Source organism: Dama dama, chromosome 32 (assembly GCF_033118175.1).
Source record: "Dama dama isolate Ldn47 chromosome 32, ASM3311817v1, whole genome shotgun sequence".
NCBI lineage: Eukaryota > Metazoa > Chordata > Mammalia > Artiodactyla > Cervidae > Dama > Dama dama.
Genome location: NC_083712.1, coordinates 7988945 through 8002896, shown reverse-complemented (window position 1 = coordinate 8002896; position 13952 = coordinate 7988945). Strand labels below are relative to the sequence as shown.

General features: G+C 36.7%; 1 pseudogene; it reads right to left on the bottom strand.

Moving 5' to 3' along the window:
- Positions 1-3586: 3586 nt before the first annotated feature.
- Positions 3587-4485, bottom strand: LOC133050352 (olfactory receptor 4C5-like; annotated as a pseudogene).
- Positions 4486-13952: the final 9467 nt, after the last annotated feature.

Genomic DNA, 13952 nt, shown 5'->3' with positions numbered 1-13952 from the left:
GCAGACACAGGATGACTGACCCATAGTGGGAACTTCCTAGCAATGGCACAGAATAATTATAATTCTGATTGATCATTGATTTCAAGAGGACAAGAAGGGAACTGCTTTTGTAATTCTTCTTTTTTTTTTTTTTCTTCTAGGACACAATCCCTTAGATTTATCAAGACCCAGAGACACTCTGAGAGATAGTGAGGGACAGGGAGGCCAGGCATACTTCAAGTCAGTCCATGGGGTCTCAAACAGGGGGACATGACTTGGTGACTGAACAACAAGGACACTTTGAGTGTGATCTGATAGTTGATAGAATGGTGAAATCATGCAAAGAGATGGTGCATTCAATAGGAAGAGCTGGTCTCCTAATTTATAGAAAGATGTATTGGAAAGGGAAATAAGCTAATAATGAGAATTTGGTGGGAGAGGGAAGAGTAGGGGTGAGGTTAAGAATAACTGAGGAGGGATTTAAGTGATCGCCAAAGGTACTGTTTCCTTGTTTTGACCCCAGATTGCCTGTGAATGGTGGTTCAGTTACAGCATAAAGATTAATGACCAAAGGTTAAAATTTTGATAGTTAACAAACTAAGATTTCTAAGAAGAGAGAAGGCAATTGCATGCAGAACACAGATAGCTACATTAAAACTAAATAGGAACCCTTGCATATATATTAATAACTTGCAATAGAGGGTAAAAGGGGATATAGATGTAATTATTGATGAGGAGGCTTGAGATTGAGAGAAAGATTCTGTTTTTGTCCTGGTTTTTGCTGAGAAGTAGGGAACATAGCATCCTCCTGAGATACATGGAAAGTTTATAGGAAATCAGTGAAAATTTAGAACATATACTGAAAAGAATATGTAGGAAGAAGGAGCTATTTGGAACAGCCAGAACATTTGCTCAAGAATTTTTGAAGATGTAGTTCACATTAGAGTTGAAATTTTTGTTGTCACTCCTAGTTAATAATGGGCCTCCCAGGTGGCTCAGTGGTAAAGAATCTGCCTGCCAAAGCAGGAGCTGTAGGAGACTCAGGTTAGATGTCAGGGTTGGGAAGATCCCCTGGAGGAAGAAATGGCCATCTGCTTAAGTATCCTTGCCTGGAAAATCCACTGACAGAGAATCCTGGAGGGCTACAGTCAGCCCATGGGGTCACAAATAGTCAGGTATGATTGACTGGCTGAGCAGCAATAGCTAGTTAATAATTTTCTTCAAGATTGCCTTATATCTCAGGTAGAGGAAAAGACATGATTGTGTATGAACTTATGGTTTAAATACTTCAGTTACTGTAGTGCATTACATTGAAGCAAAAATGTTCTATTTGGACTTGGTTTTGTAAAGATTGCCATTTATTCATTCTGTGTTTTAAGAATGAAGATAACTGCAAAAGTGATGGAAACCTTTTCTCACTTTGATATTTATAAGTCTTTTAAAAGATGAAATGAGTCAATGTAACTAGTCAGGATAGGATCATTTTGCTGTAGCAACAAATGAGTCCTGAATTCTCAGTGGCTTAACACTTCAACTTTCATGTCCTGTTCAGGCCTAATTTCAGAGAGATAGTTGCTCCTCTAGGACAGCCCTCTTCCAGATAGCTACTGGTTGACACAGCTTGCTTCACTGTGTGGCCCTGCCATCTCAGTGTGTGTCTTCCAGGTTTTCTGCAGCAGGAAAAAAGAAACTGAAATAGTCCTGGCGAGGAACATACTGATTTCTCAATGTTTCAGCCTAACTGTGACACACATCACTTCCTGTTTAAAAACGAAGGGGCTGGAAAATATGGTAGTAACATATGGATTCTTAGTGATCAGCAAATGGATTGGTAACATTTGAAAAAAAATCTCCCATTTCAGGGGTTTCCCAGGTGGTGCCATGGTAAAGAGTCCACCTGCCAATGCAGGAGACACAAGAGACATGGGTTCAATCACTAGGTCAGGAATATCCCCTGGAGAAGGGAATGGCAACCCACTTCAGTATTCTAGATTGGAAAATCCCATGGACAGAGGAGTCTGGTGGACTACAGTCAACGGAGTCAAAGAGTGAGACATGACTGAGTGTCTCCCATTTAGAAAAAATTACTTACTAAATCATTGAAGATTAATGTATATGCAATGAACACTTAGGTATGCCTATGGAGTCATTTGGGTTAAATTCAAGTCCTTCTGAAGGTAGAAGTAACTTTTATGGATTTGCAAGACTCAAGTCCTGGCCCCAATTTGCATCCCTTTCTTTTATTGGGATTATTTCCTTTAAACTTGCACTCTGTCTATATCTCAAATGATTGTCCATGTCATCATTGGTTTACAATTGGTATAAATTTTCCATTCAAATTTGAATGTGCATGCTTTCTGACTTGATAACTTACCTATCACCAACTTAATTTTTGTTTGTACCGGATATTTTTTCTATCCATTAGCTAAAGCACAAATCAGTCCCCCCAAAACTATTTGGATATCTTTTACAAAAACAGTGCTCCACAAAACTCTGCCTGGGAAATTGTGTGCAAGATAGCTCTACAGTTGTGCCTGGAAGAATTTTAAATCCCTTCTTGACTTTAGACATAGAAAATAATTCATTTTGATAACAGCCCAGATTACACTGTAAAGGGTGCCACTGAAATTGTGCAACACTTGGTACTAATTTTGGAATGAGCCTTGCCTTTATGTCACTCTCATTTCTCAAAACTCATTCATTTCTCATTGGTCATTATCTCACACAATAATAATTCTACCTTGTCTACAGTACTAAAACTATTCATTTAAAAAAATATGTAGTTGTTAGGACTTATTGTTTATTTAAATATTGTGGTTGTTAGGGCTTATTTTAATTATTTGGCCTATTGGTTATATACTCTATATCTGAAGCTTTACAGAGAATCGTTCTACTGAAAACAGTAACTCAAAGTTTTTCTAGCCTCTGTGATTCTTTAAGTTGATTAACAATGTTCCTTTGAGGGCTTTCTTGGTGGTCCAGCGGTTAAGAATCCACCTGCCATTGTAGGGGATATGGCTTCAATCTCTGATCCGGGAAGATCCCACATGCTGAGAAGCAACTAAACCTGTGTGCCACAACTACAAAAGCCCATGCACCACGACTACTGAAGCCCTGACACTTAGAGCCCGTGCTCTGAAATTAGAGAAACAGCTGTGATGAGAAGCCCAAGCACCTCAACTAGAGAGACATCCTTGCTCACTGCTACCAGAGAAAGCCCATGTGCTGCAATGAAGACTCAGTGTAGCCAAAAAAAAAAAAAAAAAAAAAAAAAAAAAAAAAAAACCTTAAAAAATAAAATTAAAAGTAATTATTTTTTAAAAAACAACATCCCCTTGATTAGTAATTTATGGAAGTAATTTATGGAAGCAAAGAAGTTTCTATTTGAAGAGCTTTAGTCATCATTTAATCAAACCTTGATATTTTATGAAAGATGAACCATTAAAGATTCCAGAAAGCAAGGGGGTAAATAATATACTTAAAGTCACATATTTTAACTTCAAAATCATTATCCTTTCTATTTGTCACTCTTGTCCTTAAGATATGAATAGATTTTGTTTAATCTTCTCTATTCACAAAAATTGTTACCCCAGGTTACTCTTTGGCTTCAGAGCTTCTTCATGGCATTTTTCACCTCTGAGTTTCTGAGGGTGTAGATTAAAGGGTTTAACATGGGTGTTACCGTGGTATAAAACACAGCCACTGCTTTATTGATAGGGAAGGTGATCGTGTGCCGAAGGTACACGAATATACAGGGTACAAAGAACAGGACCACTGCAGTAACATGGGAGGCACCAGTGGAGAGAGCTTTCTGCTGTTCTGCAGAGCTGTGTGTTCTTAGAGAGCAAAGGATAAGCACATAGGAAGTGATAAGAATAGAAAAGATGAGCATACACATCAGCCCACTGTTGGCAGCAACAAAAAGACCAAAGATGTGAGTGTCAGTGCAGGAGAGTTTCAGCAGAGGGAAAAAGTCACAGATGAAATGGTCAGTGATGTTCGGGCCACAGAAAGGCAACCAGACTATAAAAAGAATCTGAATCAGAGCGTGAAAAAATCCTCCGGCCCAGGCCATGGCCACCAGGAGGCCACACACTTGCTTACTCATTGTGATGGCATACTACAGGGGCTTGCAGATAGCCTCAAAGTGGTCATAGGTCATCACCGTGAGCAAGAGGATCTCAACTCCTCCAAAGAAATGCTCTGCAAAGAGCTGAGTCATACACGCACTGAAGGAGATGGCTTTCTTTAGAGCAAGTAAGTCAAATATCATTTTGGGGGCCATGGTAGAAGAGCAGTAGCAGTCTATGAAGGACAGAAAGACAGGAAAAAATACATGGGGGAACCTAAGGCTCTGCCAGTGGCGACTGTCACAATGATGAGTAGGTTGCCTGCCACAGTGAGAAAGTAGATGAGGGTAAACAGAGCGAACAGGAGTTTCTGTACATCTGGATTCTGTGTCAGGCCACGCAAGAGGAATTCCGTCACATTGTTCATTTGCTCCATGAATCCAGTCTGGCGTTCAGATAACTGTTTTCTCTGAGAATAGCACAGGGATCACAATTGTGAGGATCGATTTCAACCAATCTCACTAAGTTTTCTCAGAATTTTTTTTTTGCATTTATTTTACTTATTTATTTATTTATTTTTCATTTATTTTTCTTAGTTGGAGGCTGATTACTTCACAACATTTCAGTGGGTTTTGTCATACTTTGACAATGAATCAGCCATGGAGTTACATGTATTCCCCATCCCAATCCCCTCTTCCACCTCCCTCTCCACCCGATTCCTCAGAATTATTTTTTGTAAAACTGATAAAAACATCAAGTAGATAAAACCAAGACTTAAAGTTGGGCCATATTATTACTAGCCACAAAATGAACACCTAACTGTCTCTCTCTCTCTCACACACACCCCCACTCACCCACACAGGAATATACATATTCATATACACAAACACAGTTTTATCACTGTTGACATTCCAGTCATCTTTCTATAATTGTACACTGATGGATATTCCCACCAAAATGCCTGTATATTTTCTCCTGTAGGAAAAGAGGAATAAAAAGAGGACCCATACAAAGGAGTAGAGACTTCAGTTCATGATAATTTATTCCCTTGTCTCTCTTCTCTAGTCACTTGGGCTGATGAGGTTAGGCTGCAGAATTTATTATTCCTACTTTTAACTCATTTCAGGGTGAATATAAAACATCAGGTAAATTCAACTCAAAATAAGTGATAATATAGTTACACCTCAAAAAAAAAAAAAAAAAACCTGAACTGAATGAATGTTTAAGGCTCCAGTAAGGTATAATTTCTTTACCTAAGGTATGCTTCCTAACTTAAGGTATAATGAGGGCTTCCGTGGTGGCTCAGATGGTAAAGAATCCGCCTGCAATTCAGGAGACCCTGGTTCAATCCCTGGCTAGGGAAGATCCCTGGAGAAAGAAATGGTAACACATCCCAGTATTCTTGCCTGGAGAATCCCAAGGATAGAGGAACCTGTCAGGCTACAGTCCATGGGGGTCACAAAGAGTTGGACACAACTGAGCAACTACACTTTCACTTTCAAGGTATAACTGGCAATTAGATTTGTGAATTTATATTACACTCAAGTAAAACTCTCTGAGAATACCATCACACAAGAAGGAAAAAGAATATTCTGAAGAGGATAGAATATCATGATGCAATGCAATATCCCACAGATTTATTTGAAACATTATGATTCACTGCTTGGAGAATTTCTATCATGTTTAGGTTTCAGAGGAATTTTGCAAATCAAGCTAGGTTTAGGGAAGATTGTGAAAAATTCTCTAGACCTCTTTAGAAAATGGGTACTTTTAAAGTAAGGAAACTAAAGCATTATAATTTGTTTATCAGAGTGTGTTATATACAGTCAGGTATTTTTAAATTCTGTTTTCACTGATTAACAGCTATCTGATGTTATATACAGACTTTAGTCTTACTGCACCTAAACTTTTTCATATACAAATTAGGAAAAATAACAGATGGTATGGAGGAATTGAAGAATATTATTATTACATAGGTCAAAATGTTACACTAAAAGTAAAATGTATAAGTTTACACATACTCCCAATTTTTGATAAAAGTATGAAAGTGAAAAAACACACATATCATTATTCTTACCCTTGAAATAGTTGATTATTATAGGTAGTATTTAGAAAGAATACAAAGAGAGAAAAAGTGAATTAAGTACTCAACCCATGAGGTAAAAAAAGCAACTAATTATATTCATAAAAAGTTGCATGCATAAATAAATATATTAAATAATAGAAAACTAGTAGGCTAAATAAATGAATTCAAAGGTTTTTTAGCATTTTAGAAATATGAATGAAATGAATGAGCACAGACAAGCTCAATAAGAGGCAAGTATGGTCAAACTGTAAAAGGTCATTATTGTTAAAGAAAATTTGAAGAAATATTATGTGTAGTTCATAAAAGATTTTTTAACAACTAAATAGGCACTTTTCAAATAAAGTCTCTCTTCTTATGCCATCACCAAAAAATAAATAAATAAAAAGAAAAAGAGATAGAGAAGAAAGTGTAGCCTGCATTAATGACTTTCAATAAAACAGATTTCTTCAAAAACAGAAAATTAAAAGGGAAAATGTATATCTAATCTCTAGGTGGGAAAGAACATTTTAAGCAAAAATCAACAGTATAAAAACCAGGACAAAGCTAACAGATTCAACTACATAGAGGTATAGAACACATTGGAAAACTATTTGCAACAAGTATGATAGATAACTATGATCATAGAAATAGTTTTTACCAAAAAAATGTTCTATCTACACAATTATAAAATTAGCAACATTTTTTAATAAAAATAAAATTCTTAGAAAAAGCATTAGATGCCTAAAAAAATCCTTATTTCATAAGTCATCAAGGGAATACAATTTAAAAACAGTGAAATATTTTAAACTGGAAAATGAGGAAACATTTATGACAGTTCTATTAGTAAGTATTGTATTGATATAAAATATTCTGGAAAGAATTTTGAATTGTATAATAAGGGCTTTATAACTGATCATGCCCCTTGATCTAGTACTCCTTATGCTTGGGAATCTATTCTCTTTTTTTTTTGCTGTTTTTATTTTTATTTATTTATTTTTATTTTTAAATTTTTTCATTAGTTGGAGGCTAATTACTTCACAACATTTCAGTGGGTTTTGTCATACATTGATATGAATCAGCCATGGATTTACACGTCTTCCCCATCCCAATCCCCGCTCCCACCTCCCGCTCCACCCGATTCCTCTCGAAACATCTCACCCTTGCCTTATCCCACAGAGTTCAAAAGTCTGTTCTGTATTTCTGTGTCTCTTTTTTCTGTTTTGCATATAGGGTTATCGTTACCATCTTTCTAAATTCCATATATATGTGTTAGTATGCTGTAATGTTCTTTATCTTTCTGGCTTACTTCACTCTGTATAAGGGGCTCCAGCTTCATCCATCTCATTAGGACTGATTCAAATGAATTCTTTTTAATGGCTGAGTAATATTCCATGGTGTATATGTACCACAGCTTCCTTATCCATTCATCTGCTGATGGGCATCTAGGTTGCTTCCATGTCCTGGCTATTATAAACAGTGCTGCGATGAACACTGGGGTGCACGTGTCTCTTTCAGATCTGGTTTCCTCAGTGTGTATGCCCAGAAGTGGGATTGCTGGGTCATATGGCAGTTCTATTTCCAGTTTTTTAAGAAATCTCCACACTGTTTTCCATAGCGGCTGTACTAGTTTGCATTCCCACCAACAGTGTAAGAGGGTTCCCTTTTCTCCACACCCTCTCCAGCATTTATGGCTTGTAGACTTTTGGAGAGCAGCCATCCTGACTGGCGTGTAATGGTACCTCATTGTGGTTTTGATTTGCATTTCTCTAATAATGAGTGATGTTGAGCATCTTTTCATGTGTTTGTTAGCCATCTGTATGTCTTCTTTGGAGAAATGTCTGTTTAGTTCTTTGGCCCATTTTTTGATTGGGTCATTTATTTTTCTGGAATTGAGCTGCAGGAGTTGCTTGTATATTTTTGAGATTAATCCTTTGTCTGTTTCTTCATTTGCTATTATTTTCTCCCAATCTGAGGGCTGTCTTCTCACCTTACTTATAGTTTCCTTTGTAGTGCAAAAGCTTTTAAGTTTCATTAGGTCCCATTTGTTTAGTTTTGCTTTTATTTCCAATATTCTGGGAGGTGGGTCATAGAGGATCTTGCTGTGGTTTATGTCGGACAGTGTTTTGCCTATGTTCTCCTCTAGGAGTTTTATAGTTTCTGTTCTTACATTTAGATCTTTAATCCATTTTGAGTTTATTTTTGTGTCAGGTGTTAGAAAGTGTTCTAGTTTCATTCTTTTACAAGTGGTTGACCAGTTTTCCCAGCACCACTTGTTAAAGAGGTTGTCTTTTTTCCATTGTATATTCTTGCCTCCTTTGTCAAAGATAAGGTGTCCATAGGTTCATGGATTCATCTATGGGCTTTCTCTTCTGTTCCATTGATCTATGTTTCTGTCTTTGTGCCAGTACCACACTGTCTTGATGACTGTGGCTTTGTAGTAGAGTCTGAAGTCAGGCAGGTTGATTCCTCCAGTTCCATTCTTCTTTCTCAAGATTAGTTTGGCTATTCGAGGTTTTTTGTATTTCCATACAAATTGTGAAATTATTTGTTCTAATTCTGTGAAAAATACCGTTGGTAGCTTGATAGGGATTGCATTGAATCTATAGGCTGCTTTGGGTAGAATAGCCATTTTGACAATATTGATTCTTCCAATCCATGAACACGGTATGATTCTCCATCTGTTTGTGTCCTCTTTGATTTCTGTCATCAGTGTTTTATAGTTTTCTATATATAGGTCTTTTGTTTCTTTTTTTTTTTAAAATTATTATTATTATTATTATTTTTTTTTTCGAGTGGGTTTTGTCATACATTGATATGAATCAGCCATGGATTTACATGTATTCCCAATCCCGATCCCCACTCCCACCTCCGTCTCCACCCGATTCCTCTGGGTCCTCCCAGTGCACCAGGCCGGAGCACTTCTCTCATGCATCCCACCTGGGCTGGTGATCTGTTTCACCATAGATAGTATACATGCTGTTCTTTTGAAATATCCCACCCTCACATTCTCCCACAAAGTTCAAAAGTCTGTTCTGTATTTCTGTGTCTCTTTTTCTGTTTTGCATATAGGGTTATCGTTATCACCTTTCTAAATTCCATATATATGTGTTAGTATGCTGTAATGTTCTTTATCTTTCTGGCTTACTTCACTCTGTATAATGGGCTCCAGCTTCATCCATCTCATTAGGACTGATTCAAATGAATTCTTTTTAATGGCTGAGTAATATTCCATGGTGTATATGTACCACAGCTTCCTTATCCATTCATCTGCTGATGGGCATCTAGGTTGCTTCCATGTCCTGGCTATTATAAACAGTGCTGCGATGAACATTGGGGTGCACGTGTCTCTTTCAGATCTGGTTTCCTCAGTGTGTATGCCCAGAAGTGGGATTGCTGGGTCATATGGCAGTTCTATTTCCAGTTTTTTAAGAAATCTCCACACTGTTTTCCATAGCGGCTGTACTAGTTTGCATTCCCACCAACAGTGTAAGAGGGTTCCCTTTTCTCCACACCCTCTCCAGCATTTATGGCTTGTAGACTTTTGGATAGCAGCCATCCTGACTGGCGTGTAATGGTACCTCATTGTGGTTTTGATTTGCATTTCTCTGATAATGAGTGATGTTGAGCATCGTTTCATGTGTTTGTTAGCCATCTGTATGTCTTCTTTGGAGAAATGTCTGTTTAGTTCTTTGGCCCATTTTTTGATTGGGTCATTTATTATTCTGGAATTGAGCTTCAGGAGTTGCTTGTATATTTTTGAGATTAATCCTTTGTCTGTTTCTTCATTTGCTATTATTTTCTCCCAATCTGAGGGCTGTCTTCTCACCTTACTTATAGTTTCCTTTGTAGTGCAAAAGCTTTTAAGTTTCATTAGGTCCCATTTGTTTAGTTTTGCTTTTATTTCCAATATTCTGGGAGGTGGGTCATAGAGGATCTTGCTGTGGTTTATGTCGGAGAGTGTTTTGCCTATGTTCTCCTCTAGGAGTTTTATAGTTTCTGGTCTTACATTTAGATCTTTAATCCATTTTGAGTTTATTTTTGTGTCAGGTGTTAGAAAGTGTTCTAGTTTCATTCTTTTACAAGTGGTTGACCAGTTTTCCCAGCACCACTTGTTAAAGAGGTTGTCTTTTTTCCATTGTATATCCTTGCCTCCTTTGTCAAAGATAAGGTGTCCATAGGTTCGTGGATTCATCTCTGGGCTTTCTATTCTGTTCCATTGATCTATATTTCTGTCTTTGTGCCAGTACCATACTGTCTTGATGACTGTGGCTTTGTAGTAGAGTCTGAAGTCAGGCAGGTTGATTCCTCCAGTTCCATTCTTCTTTCTCAAGATTACTTTGGCTATTCGAGGTTTTTTGTATTTCCATACAAATTGTGAAATTCTTTGGTCTAGTTCTGTGAAAAATACCGTTGGTAGCTTGATAGGGATTGCATTGAATCTATAGACTGCTTTGGGTAGAATAGCCATTTTGACAATATTGATTCTTCCAATCCATGAACACGGTATGTTTCTCCATCTGTTTGTGTCCTCTATGATTTCTTTCATCAGTGTTTAATAGTTTTCTATGTATAGGTCCTTTGTTTCTTTAGGTAGATATACTCCTAAGTATTTTATTCTTTTTGTTGCAATGGTGAATGGTATTGTTTCCTTAATTTCTCTTTCTGTTTTTTCATTGTTAGTATATAGGAATGCAAGAGATTTCTGTGTGTTAATTTTAAAGGATCATAAGAGACTACTACCAGCAGCTCTATGCCAACAAAATGGACAACTTGGATGAAATGGACAAGTTCTTAGAAAAGTATAACTTTCCAAAACTGAAGCAGGAAGAAATAGAAGATCTTAACAGACCCATCACAAGCAAGGAAATCGAAACTGTCATCAGAAATCTTCCAGCAAACAAAAGCCCAGGACCAGATGGCTTCACAGCTGAATTCTACCAAAAATTTAGAGAAGAGCTAACACCTATCTTACTCAAACTCTTCCAGAAAATTGCAGAAGAAGGTAAGCTTCCAAACTCATTCTATGAGGCCACCATCACCCTAATTCCAAAACCAGACAAAGATGCCACAAAAAAAGAAAACTACAGGCCAATATCACTGATGAACATAGATGCAAAAATCCTTAACAAAATTCTAGCAAACAGAATCCAACAACATATTAAAAACATCATACACCATGACCAAGTGGGCTTTATCCCAGGAATGCAAGGATTCTTTAATATCCGCAAATCAATCAATGTAATACACCACATTAACAAATTGAAAGATAAAAACCATATGATTATCTCAATAGATGCAGAGAAAGCCTTTGACAAAATTCAACACTCATTTATGATTAAAACTCTCCAAAAAGCAGGAATAGAAGGAACATACCTGAACATAATAAAAGCTATATATGACAAACCCACAGCAAGTATCACCCTCAATGGTGAAAAATTGAAGGCATTTCCCCTGAAATCAGGAACAAGACAAGGGTGCCCACTCTCACCACTACTATTCAACATAGTGTTGGAAGTTCTGGCCACAGCAATCAGAGCAGAAAAAGAAGTAAAAGGAATCCAGATAGGAAAAGAAGAAGTAAAACTCTCACTGTTTGCAGATGACATGATCCTCTATATAGAAAACCCTAAAGACTCTACCAGAAAATTACTAGAGCTTTTGTTTCTTTAGGTAGATATACTCCTAAGTATTTTATACTTTTTGTTGCAATGGTGAATGGTATTGTTTCCTTAATTTCTCTTTCTGTTTTTTCATTGTTAGTATATAGGAATGCAAGGGATTTCTGTGTGTTCATTTTATATCCTGCAACTTTACTATATTCATTGATTAGCTCTAGTAATTTTCTGGTAGAGTCTTTAGGGTTTTCGATGTAGAGGATCATGTCATCTGCAAACAGTGAGAGTTTCACTTCTTCTTTTCCTATCTGGATTCCTTTTACTTCTTTTTCTGCTCTGATTGCTGTGGCCAAAACTTCCAACACTATGTTGAAGAGTAGTGGTGAGAGTGGGCACCCTTGTCTTGTTCCTGATTTCAGCAGAAATGCTTTCAATTTTTCACCATTGAGGGTGATACTTGCTGTGGGTTTGTCATATATAGCTTTTATTATGTTCAGGTATGTTCCTTCTATTCCTGCTTTTTGGAGAGTTTTAATCATAAATGAGTGTTGAATTTTGTCAAAGGCTTTCTCTGCATCTATTGAGATAATCATATGGTTTTTATCTTTCAATTTGTTAATGTGGTGTATTACATTGATTGATTTGCGGATTTTAAAGACTCCTTGCATTCCTGGGATAAAGCCCACTTGGTCATGGTGTATGATTTTTTAAATATGTTGTTGGATTCTGTTTGCTAGAAATTTGTTAAGGATTTTTGCATCTATGTTCATCAGTGATATTGGCCTATAGTTTTCTTTTTGTGTGGCATCTTTGTCTGGTTTTGGAATTAGGGTGATGGTGGCCTCATAGAATGAGTTTGGAAGTTTACCTTCTTCTGCAATTTTCTGGAAGAGTTTAAGTAAGATAGGTGTTAGCTCTTCTCTGAATTTTTGGTAAAATTCAGCTCTGAAGCCATCTGGTCCTGGGCTTTTGTTTGCTGGAAGATTTTTGATTACAGTTTCGATTTCCTTGCTTGTGATGGGTCTGTTAAGATCTTCTATTTCTTCCTGGTTCAGTTTTGGAAAGATATACTTTTCTAAGAATTTGTCCATTTCATCCAAGTTGTCCATTTTATTGGCATAGAGCTGCTGGTAGCAGTCTCTTATGATCCTTTGTATTTCAGTGTTGTCTGTTGTGATCTCTCCATTTTCATTTCTAATTTTGCTAATTTGGTTCTTCTCTCTTTGTTTCTTAATGAGTCTTGCTAATGGTTTGTCAATTTTGTTTATTTTTTCAAAAAAACAGCTTTTAGCTTTGTTGATTTTTGCTATGGTCTCTTTAATTTCTATTGCATTTATTTCTGCCCTGATTTTTAAGATTTCTTTCCTTCTGCTAACCCTGGGGTTCTTCATTTCTTCCTTCTCTAATTGCTTTAGGTGTAGAGTTAGGTTATTTATTTGGTTTTTTTCTTGTTTCTTGATGTAAGCCTGTAATGCTATGAACCTTCCCCTTAGCACTGCTTTTACAGTGTCCCATAGGTTTTGGGTTGTTGTGTTTTCATTTTCATTCATTTCTATACATATTTTGATTTCTTTTTTGATTTTTTCTATGATTTGTTGGTTATTCAGAAGCGTGTTATTTAGCCTCCATGTGTTTGAATTTTTAACAATTTTTCCCCTGTAATTGAGATCTAATCTTACTGCACTGTGGTCAGAAAAGCTGACTGGAATGATTTCAATTTTTTTGAATTTTCCAAGACTAGATTTATGGCCCAGGATGTGATCTATTCTGGAGAAGGTTCCGTGTGCACTTGAGGAAAAGGTGAAGTTGATTGTTTTGGGGTGAAATGTCCTATAGATATCAATTAGGTCTAGCTGGTCCATTGTGTCATTTAAGGTTTGTGTTTCCTTGTTAATTTTCTGTTTAGTTGATCTATCCATACTTGTGAGTGGGGTATTAAAGTCTCCCACTATTATTGTGTTACTATTAATTTCCTCTTTCATACTCGTTAGTGTTTGCCGTATATATTGTGGTGCTCCTATGTTGGGTGCATATATATTTATAATTGTTATATCTTCTTCTTGGATTGATCCTTTGATCATTATGTAGTGTCCTTCTTTGTCTCTTTTCACAGCCTTTATTTGAAAGTCTATTTTATCTGATATGAGTATTGCGACTCCTGCTTTCTTTTGGTCTCCGTTTGCATGAAATATTTTTTTCCAGCCCTTCACTTTTAGTCTGTAT